Consider the following 16,928-nt stretch of genomic DNA (forward strand, 5'->3'; position numbering starts at 1 on the left):
CATCCTGGGAACTGCTGGCGGGAAGTCCTGGAGCAGAGAGAAAGGGTTACCGGGGTGGGCAGGACAGCTGGCCCTGAGGGTCACACAGGCCGGGCCCTCGCCACGCCCAGGCCCTGCCCGCTCCGTGACAGGAGAGTGTCTAAGAGGAGGGAGAGGGAGGTAGCTGGCCCTGCGGGAGGTGACCTCTCTGGTCCGAGCTCCGCCCAGCCCTGGGGTCTTCCCCTCAGCTGGCCATGGCCCGAGGTGCATGTGTCATTTTGGCCACCAGATGGCGCAGGCCTCCCAGGAACGCGGCCGAGCGAGGCGGGCGGGGCTGGCAGCGGTGGCGGAGGAGCCGCTCAGATTTACTGAGTCAATTAGCACACTCCAACGCTGCCATCCAATGGGGAAGGGAAACTCATGGCCCCAGGCCCCGGGCTTTGTTCCCAGGGCGCCCGGGAAGGGCCGGACACATTTTTCTTTCCAAGAACGGGTTTAATGTGCGCTCCAAATTTCTCCCCTGCCCTCGCCAACTTCCCCAGGCAGCCCTGCTGAGATTTATCAGAACTCACGTCGCGCGGCTGCTGTAGCCTGATGTTGAACTTTACTCCTGAAAAGCGAACAGAGAGCACAGTATTAGCTCCGGAAGAACCACGTAGTTCCCAGGGACCTGCTTATGGGCTCTTGACTGTGGGTGCCCCGAAGGGAGGGCACTCGGGGTAGGCGCCATAAAAAGGCAGTTCAGGGGGGACGCGGGAGAGGCGCGCTTCAGTGTGAGTGCCCCTCTCTCCCATCCGCATGGAAATGGGGGCGCAGGAAAGACCTGGTCCCCTGGCTGCCCGCTGATGCCTCCTTCTTGGCGTCTTACCTCCTAGCGTGACCTGGAAGGTCTGGAAAAGCGCCCTGCTCAAGCTGCCACACACCTGCCCAGCAGAGCATCCAGAAACCTCACAGCCCACTTCCCGCCCACACTGTCACTAAATCAGAGGGGAAAGGCCCCTTCAGAAAGGCCTGTCCATGCTCTATGCCCTGTTGGCTCTGCCCGGCTGTAGTCCATGTGGACGCTCCTTACCTGGAATACCACACACCTGCACCCACACCTTTGCACACACCTGGCCTGGGACTGGAACACACTCATTCTCCTTGGACTGGGGTCTCCCCCACTTCCCTCTGGGAAGTTCCCTAACTGAGCCATCCACTTTGCGACGTTGGCCTCGCAGCTGGCCCTGGGGCTCTGGGGGTGAGCTGACCACACACCGCCCTCCTCCAAAGGGCCGAGCAGAGCCCAGGTACAGAGTGTCCAGCGAGCACTCATTGTGACTGTAGGGAGATGGAGAGAGGTCAGCGTATCAGTGGCCACACTCCAGGTGTCCCCTCTGCCCACCTTTGCCTGGGCTGGGGCTGGGCTCACCCAGGACAACAAGCACTGGGAGGCGAGCCTTTGGCCAGAGGAGAGGATTCTGCCTCGTAGCAGGCTTGGTCTGTTTTGGGGAATGTCCCAGAAGGAGAAGACGATTCCTTCGGGGGAACTTACTTAGGAGTCTGGGCTTCCTTTGCCCATCCCTGCTTGGCCAGGGACACTTCAGGGGCTCTTCCTGCTCTGAGGCTTTGCCAGAGCCAGTCACCATCAGAACCACCTCCCCTCACACTGGGACGAGTCTGGCGCTGCCTGGGGTGGGTGCTCTGGAGGCCCAGCCCTGCCCCTGCCGTCTCTGAGGACTTGGCAGAGGTCCAGTGGCTGGAGCCCAGCTGGTGAGAGGACGTCCAGGTCCTCTATCCCTGACCCCCAAACTCCACTCACTTCTCTGAGGTTGTTCTACAGGTTCAGCCACTGCAATGGCCATGGCCTCATACGGTCAGGCTGAGGATGTGCCCACATGTCTCCTTCATTTATCAGCAATTGGGGGTACCCGAGGTCACCCTGGACTGAAAGCCTGCCGTCCCTGAGCCCGCTGGGGCCTTTCTCAAGTCCCAAGAGAGGTGGGAATGAAGGCAGAACTTGGCGCGTTGCATCTTTCTTCTGCCGCAGTATTATCCTTTGATCCTTTGGGGCTCAGAACAGGAGTGTGCCCTTCCCTGGGCAAAGGGCAGAGTGTCCGCCTTCCTGAGCATTCCCCAGGTTATGTGCATAAGTGTGTGGAGGCGGGCGAGCTCTGAAACAGGCCTTCCAGACTCTTCCGCGAGGCTGAGGAGAAGCTCCAGGCAGAAGTGGTTGCACCCCTGAGGGCGGGGTATGGTCAGGGAGTGCTTGACTGTGAGACAGGAGCCTTTAGAGTTCAGCCCCTTGCCAGGGGCCCCTTCTCAGCCCCGATCCTGCCTCCCTTCGCCGCCCCCTTCACCCCCTCAGGCAGCCACCCCCAGCATGAGCTTCCTGGGCTCAGTGTTTCTGGCACATGCTGCTTCCTCCGGCGGCCGATGATCACAGAGCCCTTCTCCAGAAGGGACCCGCACACACTCGGTTTCCCTCCACACTGCCGCGTTTCCTTAATTATTTTCTTCTGGTGATGGCAGCTGGCTCTGCTAAATCACCTCCCCTCCTCGGCTTCAGACACAGGAATTTACTCAGCTTGTCAACCCTGTCAACTTGTCAAGGTACAATGGCGCTTATTTATGCTCCTTTTCTGGAGCAAATGAGTCATGCCAGGCTTGGCCAAGAGTGGGGCCGAGGAGCCACCTGCCAGCTGGTGGACTCGATGACAACGTGTTTATTGAGGTTGCAGCCCCTACGGCTGTGACCTCCCACCTGCACGGTCCCCACAGCCCGAAGGGTGGTGGCCGTGGGGCTTGTCCCATTTAATCTGTGCAGACTGGACAGGGGTGTCCGAGCTTGGCCCACTCGGAGGCTGGTAGGGCCAGAGCCCTGGGCATAGGCTGGAGAAAAAGTTCTAGCTGGACAGAGCCTGGCTCTGGGGGAGTCTCCTGACCTTTGGCCACTTTTGTTTAACACAGCCAACCTGGCTGCAATTGCCTCCTTTGTAAAGAAAAACTGTCTGTGGAAAACCCAACAACAGATCCTGTGGGGGGACTATATTTGCCACAAGCTCTATGCTCCAAACCCTTAAACTTATGGCAACTTGCTGGACAAAGACTGGCCCTTTGGAATAAAGGCAGAATTTTAACAAAGGAAATGTAATGGGCTCTCCCCCTGGCAGAGGTCCCGCGCTCCTTTCCCCATGGAGGACGCTGCTCTTCCACACACGGACTGCATAAAGGCTGAAGCAAAGACCACCCAGCTCTGAACGAGGGAAGGCCAGGACCTTGGGATCCTGACACTGGGGTCTGTGTTCCCCCCCCCCGTGGGCTACACTTCAGGACCCCGGACAGCTCCATGGAGAGCCCGGGAAGACGGTGTTGCCTTTGCTGCACCCACAAGGAAGGTACAGTATTGTCACTGAGAGCCAGCAGAATTGGTGCCAGGGGAGACTTACGGAACCGGGGGCCCTGGCCTCAATATAATCATGATCATCCCCCCTAAACCCCGAAATAAGTACACAATCTAGGTAAAACTAGGTTTTCTGAGCAACACAAGCCATGACCCCTTGCCTCCGTGTCCACCCAATGCCAATGCTGCCACACACATTCCCCATCACCCCCCCCCCCCCAGGGACAGGGGACTCCCAAGGCAGTCATGTACACTCCACTTGCAATATCTGAGTTACCGTCCCCTCTTTTCAATAAAACATTAACAATCCCCCTGCACTTGGATAAAAAATAAACCACCACTTTCTCTTTCTGGACAGATGACATACGCAGAGCAGTTAGAATACGCACGATACAATAAGAGTTAGCGCCGGTGAGAGCAAACAAGGCGTGAGTTATGGGGACTGTCAAGTGGGTTCCACACGGTGAGCTCTTCACGGGTCTTCTTCCGAGGGTTCGGCTGAAAAGCTCCCCGGGTGCCTGCCGAGGGGAGGCACAGGCTGACGGGGTGTGCAGAGCCAGTGCTTAGGATTAGGCGGTGCAGCCTGGCCTGGAGCGGCGCTGGGAGGGGGCCTCACTGGCAGGTGAGCGGTGGGAGAGGAGGCGGGAGGCTCGCCGGGTTCAACTCAAAAACTCCAACTCCTTGGTGCCAGTTTGTGTAGACAGGTGACACCGACAGGGGTCAAAACAGGGCCCAAGTGCCTAGAAAGGGCTAGACATGTCTCTGGAGCCCTTGAACATATTTAAGGGAAATGACTGCTCATCTGGTTGCTCAAATCCCAGCTCCAGGCCCTGGTAGGCAGTGGGGAGAGGGTCCTGCCACTCTGAACACTGTGGCCTGGGGCAAGGCAGGGCCATCCTGGGGAGTCAGGCCCGCAGGGAGGGCAGAGATGGGGAACTGAAGGCCCAGGAGGTGCACCTGGGTGTGGGTGTAAGTCTGAATCCCTGCCCTGGGCGGAGTTTCAGACTCGTGCTCCCTGGATCCCTGGGGTTCCCTAGACCGAGCTGCATTTCCCTGGCTCCTGTCCCATGTCCACATCTTCTCAGGGTGAGCCCGTGTGGCCACACCCACCTGTGAGCACACTCACATGTCCACTTAGGCTGCCCATCAGGCCGGGAAACTTCAGGAGTTTCAGGCCGTCCTGAGCCAGGGGAGACACCTGAAAGTGAGGCACTCACTGCGTCTTGGCGCCCCTATGTGCGAGATCCTGAGTCCAAGCTTCGGTCCCACCCCAGGTGCCCGGGCAGTTGGTGGGATGAAGGCTGTTGCCATGCTCTGCACTGTCCACATCCCAGTCAGAGAGCAGCAGCCCCTGTGCCTAACGTGTGTGCCACAGAAAGGCCTCCTGCACAGCTGGTGCGCGGATGGGACACACAGCAGGGATGAGCCACAAGGTGCGATGCGGGGGTGCTGGCAGGAGAAAGCGCAGCCAGGGTGGGTGTGCTGCCCACATGGGTCAGGGGAGAAAGCCTGCGGGAACCCCAGGCCCCACTCCGAGGAAGTGTGGAAGGTTTCTGAATGATGGGCTGGGTTAGTCGGGGTCCTCCAGAGAAACAGCCAATAGGATACATACATGGAAGGGTATATATATTAAGGAATCCGTTCATGCAATTAGGAGGTTTGCAAGTCCAAACGCTGCAGGGCAGGCCAAGGCTGGAGACCCAGGGAAGAGCTGATGCTATGGCTTGAGTCTGGGGACAGTATGGAGGCAGAATGCTTTCTTCCTTGGTGACACCAGTCTTCTCTAAAGGCCTTCAACTGATTGAATGAGGCTCACCCACTTTATGGAGGGCAATCTGCTCTACTCAAAGGCTACTGATTGAAATGCTAATCACACCTAAAAAATACCTTCACAGCAACATCTATATTGGTGTTTCGCCAAACATCTGGGCACCATGGCTTGGTTAACACATAAAATTAACCATCGCAGGGGTGTATTAGTTTCCTAGGGCTGCTCTAACAAACTACCACAACACTGGTAGCTTAAAATAACAACAATGTATTCTCTCTGGAGGCCAGGTGTCTGAAGTCAAGATGTCAACAGGGCCTCTCCCTCTAAAGCCTCTTCTAGCTTCTGGCAGCCCCAGATGTTCCTTGGTTTGTGGCAATTTAAGTCCAACTTCACATGGCTGTCTTCCCCAGCGACCTCATCTTAACTTGATTACATCTGCAAAGACCCCATAAGGTCACACGCACAGGTACCAGGGGTTGTATTTTAAGGGGACACAATTCAACTCATGACAGGGGAAATGTGACTTCAGGGGCTTTAAGAGCACTCGGGAGGCGGGGCGGCAGCCGCCTGGAGGAAGGGAGAAACGTTTCCCCTGCTGGGTTGGTTCGGCTCATCAGGAACGAAAGATTGTGTTAGTTCTCCATGTTCTTGGGGGAGGGACCATATCGGTCCATCTGTGTCAGACAGAGCCTGGCACAATGCCTGGCACACAGCAGGAGCTCAACAAATGCTTGTAGAAAAGCCACTGCTGCCTGGACTGGGAGCTGGCCCTGGAGGTGGGGATGGGCATTGGGCTCCTCCCTGCAGAAGTCCACCAACCTGGGCAGTGACTTCTCCAGCTCAGCCTGGCAGCCTGGGGAGAGTCTGCATGTCTGGGTGGCAGCTGCCAACCAAGTAGCTGGATGCAGACAGGAGCTGCCCTGGCTGAAGGTCCGTCCACCCCACCGGACTGTGTGAGGTCTGTGGGGTCAGAACTCTGACGCACCCAGCTGGCTGCCTCACTGCCATCTGTGGGGCACAGGCCAGAGCCTGCTCCTGGAGCCTGGGGCCTGGGGCCTGGGGCCTCGAAGTGGCCACACCTCCTCTGGCTCTTTCTTCTCCCAGCAGTTCAGGTTGTGCCCTTTGGAGGGGCACCCCCGCCCAACGTCAGCCTCTGCCTCATTGTAAGCAGCTCCCTTCATCTGGGCAGATTGTTAATTTATGCAGATTAGATGCAAAACTAAAGTTTAAACACACTCAGCAATTAGAGGGCAGCCTGGACTCAAGGCACAGAATTCAGACGGAAGAAGCCTCACCAAAGGGCCTTAAATTCTCACTTGTGTTCACAGGCAAATCCAACTCATTAAATCCTTTGCTAGGGCCTCAGTCACAGCCTGGAGACTAGACTCAGTCACAGCCGTGCCTACCTCTGCTGCCCAGGGTACAGGGCAGGGAAATGGTGTTTCAGGCAGTGGGGCTGCCCTGGACAAAGGTGCCAGCTGCTCCTGGAACCCAAAGGTGGCTCTGTGCACCTTGGGGAAGGCAGGAGTCAGCCAGACACCTCTCCTCTTGCCTCAGCCTCTGCGGATGGGCTTCCCCCAGTTGCTCTGAGGAAACTGAACTCATGGAGGCTTTTGGCCTCTCCCTTTGCCTGGAGACTCCATAGCTTTTAACAAGGGGTCCATATTTTTTAAACAAGTGTGTGTGTGTGTGTGTGGAGAGAGAGAGAGAGTGTGTGTCCTTGAGCAAATCCCTTGACTGCACTGAACCTTAGTTTCCTCATCTATAAAATAGGATAAAAAATACCCATCTTACAGGTCCGCAAATATGCAAATGAAATGCAAATATGCACAGTGCTGGCACAGAGAGGGCCCTCGGATGGAAGCTACCAGCTCCTGGTGTTCCTAACCCCTGGCCACCTTCAGAGCAGCTGAGATTCCCGGAGCCACCTCCTCACCAGGGCAGGGTGGGAGGGACGCGGGAATCTTCTGCACCTGACAGCTCTGACCGCTACTTGTTTTGTTTATCGATTTCATTTCCTCACCTCCGTGATTAGGATCCACGATTCAACTGGGTAGTTCCCTGTCAGCTCAGCCTGGGCTGCGAGTCCCCTTGGAGCTGTCAGAGTGGAGCCTTGGCGCTGCCTGTCAGTCAACCAGCCAGCCAGTTAGCTGCTCTTCGAACCCAGCAGCTGTCCTGCCACTCCCCACCCACTCATCTGCCCATCACATGCTGGGGGCGGGGGTGTCCCTGAGCACCCTCCGTGTGCACACCTGTCCACAAAGGAGGGGTCCTCCGCTCCTGCTGTGAAGCTGTCCTCTGTTAGAACCTGGGGGGACTCCCACCATGTTCGGTGTGTGGCCCCAGCACACATGTGCCATGCACTGCCACCCACGCGTGCACGCTGCATGGAGCAGGGCTCATGCCAAGGGAGTGAGTCACACCGCCTCTCTGCGCCGCACGTGTGCATGCTTCCAGCTGTTGCTGTGGCGTGTGCTGGGTGGGTTCATGTCCGTGGACGGTTCTGAGAGTACGTGCACATGGCTTACAGAAGGTCATGCCTTTTCTTCCCTTTGTGTATCCTTTCTACACACGTGGGCCTGGAAGGATAGGCAGGAGCCAGTGAATGCGGCTGAGGATGAGCAAGGGCTAACTCACCAGGATGGCCGCCGTGCCCCTGGCAGCCCTGCCTCTCCCCTGGCGGCCCCGTCTCTGCCTCCCTCCAGCACCTCGGCAGCAAGGATATCAGGTGGCAGAACAATCGTACTGTCCTACACCATTTGCCCATTCACTCCTGAGCACCCGTGTGTGCCAGGCAGTGTCTTAGGCACTGGTGACGGTGCCTTGGCCATGACTGAGACAGTCATGGTCCCTGCCCTTGTGGAGTTTAGTCCAGCAAGGACGTGAGGCACTGAACAGCGAGTCCAAGTCGGTGGCGGCAACGGAGGACAGAGCAGACAGCGTGTGACGGGGGAATGTCCGCAAGCCCAGGCATCAGGTGAGGGCTCAAAGGGGGTGACAATTCCTTGGCACCTGACAGTGGACGATGGTCTTCTTGGCAGAGCTTGGTGGCCTTGCACCATGAGTGCAGGGCTCCTGGGATGAAGGGATGTAGAGACTGAAGGGTCAAGAAATGGCAGGACCCCAGGGGCCAGCAGGGGCCAGCATGCAGAGAACTTTGTGGTCCTGGCAAAGGCATAAATCTTATCCCCTAAGCTCCAAGGGAGCCTACAGGGCTCTAAGCAGGGAGTTACTTTGAATTTAAGCCCATTCTGAGATGAAGAGCTGGAGACAGGAGCAGAACACCTGGTCAGTGCATGCTGCATGGTCCGGGCAGGACGTGCAAGGCCTGGGCTCCGGGGCTGGTGCCAGGAGGTGGAGGAGGACACGGCGAACGCTTCAGGACTAGCTGGCAGGGTGGTGTGCTGGCAAGTGTTTAACAGCGGGATCTCTGGGTGAAGGGCAGAAGCCTAACTTGCAGTGTGTGCTGACTCCTGTGGTGGATGCTCCATCATGGCAGATTTCAGGTTGCTCACGTGAACGTGGAGTTGGGCCCTGTGGGCTGGAACTAGCCAGCTCCTGCGCGCAGTGCGTCAGCGGTCCAGGGCCGCCCGCGAGCAGGATGGGAGACTGTGGTTTCGACTGAATGGTGGGAGGGCACAGGTGCCATGTCCTGCAAAGGAGGGCAGACCTCGCTGAGCATGAGATGCCTGTGGGTCTCCCAAATGTAGACGTCCTGAGGGCAGTCGGAGGGTGGGACGTATGCGTGCGCAGGGACAAGTTCCACGGCCCGTGGTCCTCCAGTGTCCGTGAGAGGTGGGACCAGCACTTCTCAGAGGAGAGGACACAGAACTGAGGCAGCCGATTGCCCGAAGCCCCGGCAGTGTCCTGCCTTTGTCCAGAACCTGCAGGGAGTCTAGGGTCACCCGCCAAATGGGAGGAGCATATGACTCTTGTTTGGCTGTCAGGGCACCTAGCGACCGCTCTCCAGCCAGCTCTGTAGGAAGGGGTCTAATTTGGCTTAAATACTGGTGAATTCCCGCCGGGGGTTACCAGGAAATAAAAATGAGTGAGTCATGCTGGAGGCAGAGTGGCCCCACGGAAGGGCGGCCTGCTTGCAGGAACAGTGCCAGCAGCGCTGACTGGCCGGCCTGTGACAGGCACTCCTTTCCTGGAAGAGTCAGGCCATCGGGGGCTGCCAGCAGGGCAGCCTCATTACAGAGATGGCCAGGCCACAAGATAATGATCAGTCCAGCTCTAGCCGGGCTTCAGGATGTGTTGTTCCGGCTGCGGCGTCAATTACTGAGCTGGCCTGTGGCTGTCAGATGGTCGCAGCTGCTGCCTGAGAGACCCTGAAGAGCCACAAAAGCAAATCCGTCCGAGCTGATGCTTTCTTGGCATGTCCCACCCCCAACCTGCTACAGGGGCCTCTCTCTCCTGAGGGGGGCTCTCTAAGCCCCTGGGGGAGCCGGGCTCCTGTAAAGGGCTGCCTAGGGGCTCAGGGATGGATGCGCTGATCCTCATAAGACAGCCCCGAATGGCTGTGCACCAGTGGTCACCACTGTTCACTGACTGACCCCGTCCTGGCCCAGCTCAAGCACCATGAATGGGCAGCTGCAGCTCAGGGGGCAACTGAATTTCAGGGGTCATCCTTGTGCCCCTGAGCAGAACAGGGCCTCCGACAACTCACAGACCGAAAGGGCAAGGCTGGAGGTGGCTGCACACCTGGGAGCCCTGGCAGTCAGCCTGGACGCTCTCTGCCACGGGTCTGGGTAGCTGCAATGCACCTCTGAGAGGAGAGGTAACAAGGCCTCAGACCTGGGGTTGGGGCCGCCAGCAGCTCAGGAAGCCTCTGGCCTGAGGATGGGTCCGGCTTCTCTGAGGGGTAAGGCACAGAATACAGACATCGATCCTGGCCTTTGCAGCGGCTGGCTATATGGACATCTGGCCAAAACCCACTTCTTCCCCCTTCTGGCTGGTCAGCCCTTGGCTCTGCTCTGCCCAGCCCCCTGGGTCGGTCTAGCAGTGAACCCCACTGGGCTGGCTATGGGTTTACCATGGAAGGCCCAGGTCATCCCGGGGAGCAGACATACTATTGTCCCATAGCCCCATCACCACGTGCTGTGGCTGCACTCCACACGCACATCACACATCACATGTGCACACAAAGACCCCCAGGCTCTGTGCACCCAGCCCCAGGCTCAGGAAAGGAGACCAGACCTGGGGTGCCAACCACAATGCTGAGATAAGGGCGGAGAGGGGAGGCGCCTGCGGCTGCACATGCCACATCTTTCTGGAGGTGACTGGGGAACAGCCTGGAGAAGGGTAAGGCCTACGGTAGGTGAGGAATGGAGGGCGTGAACTCAAGCAGGGCAGGGAGATGAGGAGGGACGGCAGGTTCTGGAGAACAACCATGTGCCGGGCTGGAGGGCTTGTGGAGTCAGAGGTCTGAGGGGTAAGGCGAGGGAACGTCTGCCCCCACCCTTACATCTGTCCGAGGGCGGTCTCGGGGAGGGAGGAGCTGATGGGGAAGAAGACTGGGTCTGGCCATGTTGAACAGAAACACAAGACCTGCAGGTCGAAGCTCTCAGTCAGGAAATAGTGCAGAGTGTGGGGAAAACAGTGTCCAGACACAAACACGCAACCCAGCCCTTCGACTTCCAACACCGTAACCCGTGCAGCCGACATAATGCTGCTAACAGCACCCTCACTAACTCTGAGCACGAGAAGTAGAACTAAACACTGGAAATGTCATCCAGAATTTTCATAATTGTCATGCGGACTTAGAATTTGCCAGAGTTTAAGGCGGTCCTTCAGCCGAGACCACCAACCCCATCCTCTCTCCAGCATGATTGATGCGGGCGTCTCCTGAGCTACGAGAGGCCCCAGCGGCAGGGAATTCGTGTGGCGTGGTGTTTGCCTGGTGGGGTGGGGGCGGCTGGGTTCCTGGGAGGTACCGTTAGCGTCGGCCTGCATGTCTGCAGCAAAACCTGGGAATTAGACCCGTGGCTTTGCAAACAGAATGTGGCCTCCGCATAATGGCTGCTTGAAGGATGGCAGGGTCACGGTGAGAGGAGAGCGGAAGATGTTCTGAGCTCTTCTCTTGCTGCCTTTGAAGTCCGGCCAGCGGCAGCTCTCAGGCAGAGAGAGACATCACAGGCGCAGAGGCGGCCCCTCCCGGCTGCGTGCATTTCCTGCGGAATGAGGACTCCGGTCTCCATGACTGGGCTTGTGTTTTGGGCACCTCTTTGCAGTCATGAATGTGCTATTTCAAGACACAAAGCAGCCTGGCTCGTGCCTCTGGCCTTCCATGCCTGTGTGTGGCGGAGAAGAGGAGCTGCCGGTGGAGGTGTGCACGGGGCCATCCTCTCCAGAATTAATGATTCGAAAGCTGGGCGAGAGCTGCTCAGCCCACCGAGGCATCTTCTGCAGGATTAAACGTCATTCTTTCTAATGACTTGATTTATGTCTGGAGGTTTACAGCTCCAAACAAAATATTGTGATGATGGCAATAAATCAAGCCGGGGATGCTTACAACGGCGACCAGCATGCTCCTGTTTGCAGGGAGGTGATGCAGAAGGAGGGGCTGCTGTAACACCCAGGCGGGGCCGGGGGCGCGGGACAAACACGGTGTCAGGCCTGGGGAGCTTGAGCAGGGGCATCAGGCTTTGAACGTCTGAGGTCTTGGTGAGAGTTTGTGCCTGGAGACGGCAGGGATTTGGGAAGAGCTGGAAATCCACGGGAAGGGACTCTCCTGGGCGCTGGGGGCAGCGTGTGGGTGGTGGACACCCTGAGAATGTCATTGGCAGCTTTCTACTCCTGTCTGTCCTGCTGCCTCCTCAACTGAGGACACGAGCCGGCTGAGGTAGGGGCCCCGGGAGCCACACATGCCTCCTGAGGGGTTCACTTCTCTTGTGTGCTCAGGACAGCTTCCGGAATACACGGGGGCCATTTCCCAGACTGCAACTCTGTCCTGGGTGGGGAGAGACCTGGATGGGGCCAGGCTAGGATTACTCTGCAGGGCCAAGCTTCTCGAAAGCAGGAGGGCCAACGGGGCCGCAGACAGGTACCCCTGGGCCAGCATCTCTCACTCAATGACCAGCAGAGTCAGCCCCTTCCTCTGAGACCTCACCCTGCAGAAAAGAGCTCAGAGGAACTGAAGTCAACGTCAAGGTTCACCTCCACAATGGATTTAGATGAGACCAGGCCTGGGCCCAGGAAGAAACGGGCAGCCCCACTTCCCCAGCCCCGTCCTCGTCCTTGGCCAAGGTCTTCTGCCAGAGAGGCTGTCACCCTTGCCCCCAACATCTGGCTGTCCCCAGGAGGCAGGGCAGAGGCTGGAGATGGCATGCAGGTGGGCAAACACTGAGGGGCTGCCACAGAGCAACCTGACCGTCCCCACTAGCCCCAGCTAAAGCTCCGTCTGTGAGAGCAGGAGCCTCCTCACTTAAAACTAACCCTGCCCCTGCCATCCACACAGAGGGACAGGGATGGGAGGAGGTGGGCTGGGGTCACGTTTCAGGGAAGTCCCCTCACCCCAGGAGACACAGCCCGGCCATGTGCTCTCCTCCTGAGGCACAGAGATGTGTTCTCAGAAGAGCCCACCAGAGGTCAGCATCCAGGGTGACTCAGGATGGTGGGCACTGGGGGAAGGTGATCTATTACCAGGCATGTGGCCCAGGCACTGTTCCAGGCACATTTAACTGGCACTGGGTGGGGGAATCAGGGTGGGGAGAGGTTCACATGTTGCACAAGGGGTGTCTTCCATGTCAGATGTGTGGCGCACAGGTGATGGGGAGGCGGCACATCAGGGGCACACTGACCGCAGCTGGGATGTGGGATGGATGGTGGCAGAGGATGGAATGAGGGTGGCGGGCGGGTGGTTGAATGATGGTGGGTGGATGAACAGTAGTGGATTCATGGTAGGTTGATCGTTCCAGGTCGAGAGGAAAGAATTTGAGGTGGGGACCAGGCAAGGGCTGGGGCTAGACTGGTAGGTAGCTAGAGGAGGCATGGGATGGGGAAGCTACACAGCCACAGTCCAGCTCTATTGGTCAAAGGTGCAGTCTCTGGTTTGCCTTCCCTGTGGGCAAAAGGAACAGGAAGCTTGGCATCCCTGACTGTTTTGGCTTCCTGGATGCTCAGGTGACAGGGGTGGTGGTATCTCCAAATCAAAGGTAAGCCAGGGCCCCACTGACCCCCTGGAGCCCTGGGGGATCATCTGGCTGCAGCAAAACATGGCGCTTCCCCTTCCCCCAGTGCTGAAAGCACTCGCCACTTCAGAAAACAAAGCTTCTATCATTCTTCGATTAAAACAAGGGCAGACAAAATGTTGTTTGTTTTATAAAGTCAGGCAAATTTTGATAATGAAACCTGAACATATAAGGCCAAAACCTTTCTAATTCCAGGCAGATAAGGAATAAGGGTAATGTATTTCAACCTCAGAAGCAAGAAATAGCCCTTATCACGTAATTTAACAACATTACTGGGAAAATATGTTAGGAGAATGTAAAATGTAGTTTAAATGATAAAATATGCTGTCTTGGATGCAAGGATTTTAATTGCCACAATCAGAGTCCAGACACACTTCCCGGCCAGCGCGGACAGACACTGCGGCAGCACACGGCGCCCGGGAGCGAGGTGGAGGGGTCAGCACGGGCTTCTGCCGTCCCCGGGGACCTGCCAAAACCCCACAGCTGTCTGGGCTCCGCGGCGCTCGTCAACATCGTCGCCTTGTGAAGTATGAATCGGTTCAGATATTAATATTAATCGGCCAAACATTAATATTAATCAGGTAAGATATACTTCCCATGACAACAAGAGATAAAGGAATCTTATTATGTGGCGATCGGGGAACACAGAATATCTGAGTGGATTTCCTGGGGACGCGCGACACAAAGAAGCCTAAGCCTCTTAGGTTTGTCATCTCCGCAGAGAGCAGGGCTGGGGCTGCCTGTGGACAAGGTCACAGCAAGGGAAGCCTTAGGGAGTGCATTCCTCTCGGGGGCAGAGAGATGCTCCCCAGTCTGTGAGCAGGTTTGTGGGTGCGGGCAACCCCCACACTCCGTCCTCTCAGGGCTCAGGTGGCAGCTGCAGAGCCTTCCCCGGGGCAGGCAGTCTGCACAGAACTGGCCCTTAATTGCCCCGGAGTGGGCGCTGAGGACACAGGGTGGATAAAGAGATGCTCTAGTGCTCCGGCCGGCCGATTGATTTTACAGCCAATGTTTTGCATGACGGCAGTGAATCTCAGAGGTGATTCTTGCCCTGGTCCACATCGCTGGAACTGGGGGTCTAGGCCAAACCTGCTAGACTCCATATGCCCTTGTTCTAACCATTACACCGCATTGCCTGTCGGTGCCTGGGCCAGGGGGCTGGCCGAGCAAGAGGGTCATAGCAGGTCTTAAATGGCATCAGTGATGTCACAGTCTTGGCCTGGGGCTGTCACTCTGGGGGCGCTGGGGGGCCAGCCTGCTCCTCTCACAGGATTACCTTCCTACATGCTCGCTTGCAGGCAGCCGCCACAGGCAAAGGCACATCTGAGCACAATTAGCATTCGAAGCACTAATTATTTCACTTGGGTGTCTAAGTCTGAGGATCCTTCAATTTCAGCTTAATTGGAGAAAAATGGTCATCAGTTACTAAACAGCGGGAGGGCGCTCCCTGCTTTCCGGCATCGGGAGCGCCGAGAATCGTGTGAACATGTGTGTCCCCGCCGCAGCAGCGGGCCGCTGAGCCAGGCGAGAGTGCGGTAGGCGGGCCGTGGGCACCCTGCCCCGCAGTCCCTGGCATCTGCTGGGAAGGCTCCTGCGCCGAGTTAATTACTCCCCTTTTTATCTTGTCCATTCTGTCCCATTTTCTGCAACAGCATCTGTTGCAAGAAAACCAACTGAAAGAGGAAATGGGATTCACTATTAAAAGGAGAGCCATAGCGTCCCCCTCACTCCCTCCTGTACTTGATACAAATGTGAGCTCGTAGTGAATCCTCAGGCCCGCCTGGGCGAGGCGGGGTGGGTGAGGGGCTGGTGGGGGCATTGCCCTGCTGCTGAGGGACTTGGGCGCTGGCCGCAGGGGAGGCTCAGTCTGAGGGTCTGAGGGTCTGAGGGGCTGGTGTCCAGGCCCTCATGTGAGAACCAGGAGACTTTGGTGCCCACACTTGTGGAAAACTAAAGAGGATGTTTTATTTTGCTTTGTCCATTTTTGTCTTTGGTCTCCTATGGACAACTAGTTAGGAGCCAATCAATAGTTTTAGAGTTAGGGTCAGGGAGACTGTGAGGGGCTCCAGGAGCCGGGCTGCTGGCGGAGTGGGTGTGGCTCTCTGCTGGCAGTCTTTGCGACGGATGGCCTGGCCCAAGGCTAAGGTGGGCGGCCCAAGGAGGTGCCAACGCTGTGGCTTTTCCTCAGGGACAGGCTCACAGGCCCAGGTGGCTCCAGAGAGGCATGAGGGAGACTTGGAGGAGAAAGAGCTTGTTCCTGTGCATGGCCTCAGGGGGACCGGGGCCCCCTGCCGGGGCACCTAGCTTTACATGAGGCTGAAAACCCTGATTCAGCTGTGACCCTCCCTGGACAGGTGACAGGTTCCCGCTCAAGAACGCATCCTGCACCCCGGCAGGGTGGCTCATTTGGTTGGAGTGTTGTCCTGTACACCAAAAAGGTTGTAGGTTCGATCCCCAGTTGGGGTGCCTACAGGAGGCAACCGGTCAATGTTTCTCTCTCCCCCTTCCTCTCTCTCTCTCAAATCAGTGAAAACAACAACACAAAGCCATAAACGTATCCTGGGGTGAGAATGAAAAAAACACACACACGTATGCTCCAACCCTCACGGACCCCATGCCCCTCCTCTAGTCACACCCCTGAGATCCTCACTCACTGACCCCATCAGGGTCTCCTAAGCGACCCTGGCTGTCACCACCCGCCTCAGGACGTCCTTCTCAGGCCCCATTTATCTCGCAGGTTCCCCACTGCCTGGCCTCTCCTCCCCTGTGAGGGTCCCCACGTCTCAGGCAGGCCCCGTGCCGAGCACCCTGATGCAGCATCTGGGTCCTCCCCCACCCCACCCCCATCCCTCTGGTCTGTCTCTGGGTGCTGTGGCCACGCCTTCACATCAGCTGGCTGGGAGCACCCCTAGCCCAGGCAGCAGGCTTCACAGAGGCCCTGGGGCGCTGCAGGACTCAACGTGCAGCTGGTGGACAGGTGAAGGGCAAGAACCCCCGGAGATCGGCGCACCTGCCAGGGGCCCTTGCCAGCTGCGTCCACAGACCCCACTTCTTTTATGAAGCCGACTCTGTGAGTCCGCTGGCACCGTGCCCTTCCTCTACCAGGGCTCCTGCCTCTCTCCCCCAGAGTCTGGTCCTACCCTAGAAAGCTGGGTCTCCCATCTCAGCAGCCTGGGGTCTGAGAGGTGCACCCCCATAGCACCCAGAGACTGCCAGCAGGGGCCACCCAGGCAGAGCCCCCTGCCCTCGCCAGTGAGGGTGTTTATTGATTCTAGGATCCCACTCGCTGTGAAGAGCCTCGCAGCCCTGGACTCTCCAAGAAGCCCACACCACGTGACACAGAAAGGAGCTGAGATGCCCCCATGTTGAGCTGCACAGGGTGCACAGCTGGTAAGTGGCTGAGCACGGACTTGAACCTGGCTGTCCTTGGCCCCAGGGTCTGCTCTCCTCTCCACCTACTGCTTTCCTGTACAGTTTTGCTTGTGGCTCCTCCCCTCAGCACTGAACCGCCCCACCATCCCGTAGGGCAGCGGTTCTCAACCTGTGGGTCGCGACCCCTTTGGCGGTCGAACGACCCTTTCACAGGGGTCACCTAAGACCATCC

The 16,928-nt window shown here is 57.7% G+C and overlaps 1 long non-coding RNA gene across 1 annotated transcript in view; it reads right to left on the reverse strand.

Annotated features, from left to right (window-relative positions):
- Window positions 1-16,928, reverse strand: part of LOC102442268 — a 103,265-nt gene continuing 86,337 nt past the window's right edge. Inside the window, exons 3-4 of the long non-coding RNA XR_330263.3 lie at window positions 552-589; window positions 1-27 (exon numbers count right to left, since the gene is read on the reverse strand). This is a non-coding gene — a long non-coding RNA (uncharacterized LOC102442268). The remainder of the gene's footprint in view (window positions 28-551; window positions 590-16,928) is intronic.

This window comes from Myotis lucifugus, unplaced genomic scaffold (assembly GCF_000147115.1).
Source record: "Myotis lucifugus unplaced genomic scaffold, Myoluc2.0 scaffold_164, whole genome shotgun sequence".
Classification (NCBI taxonomy): domain Eukaryota; kingdom Metazoa; phylum Chordata; class Mammalia; order Chiroptera; family Vespertilionidae; genus Myotis; species Myotis lucifugus.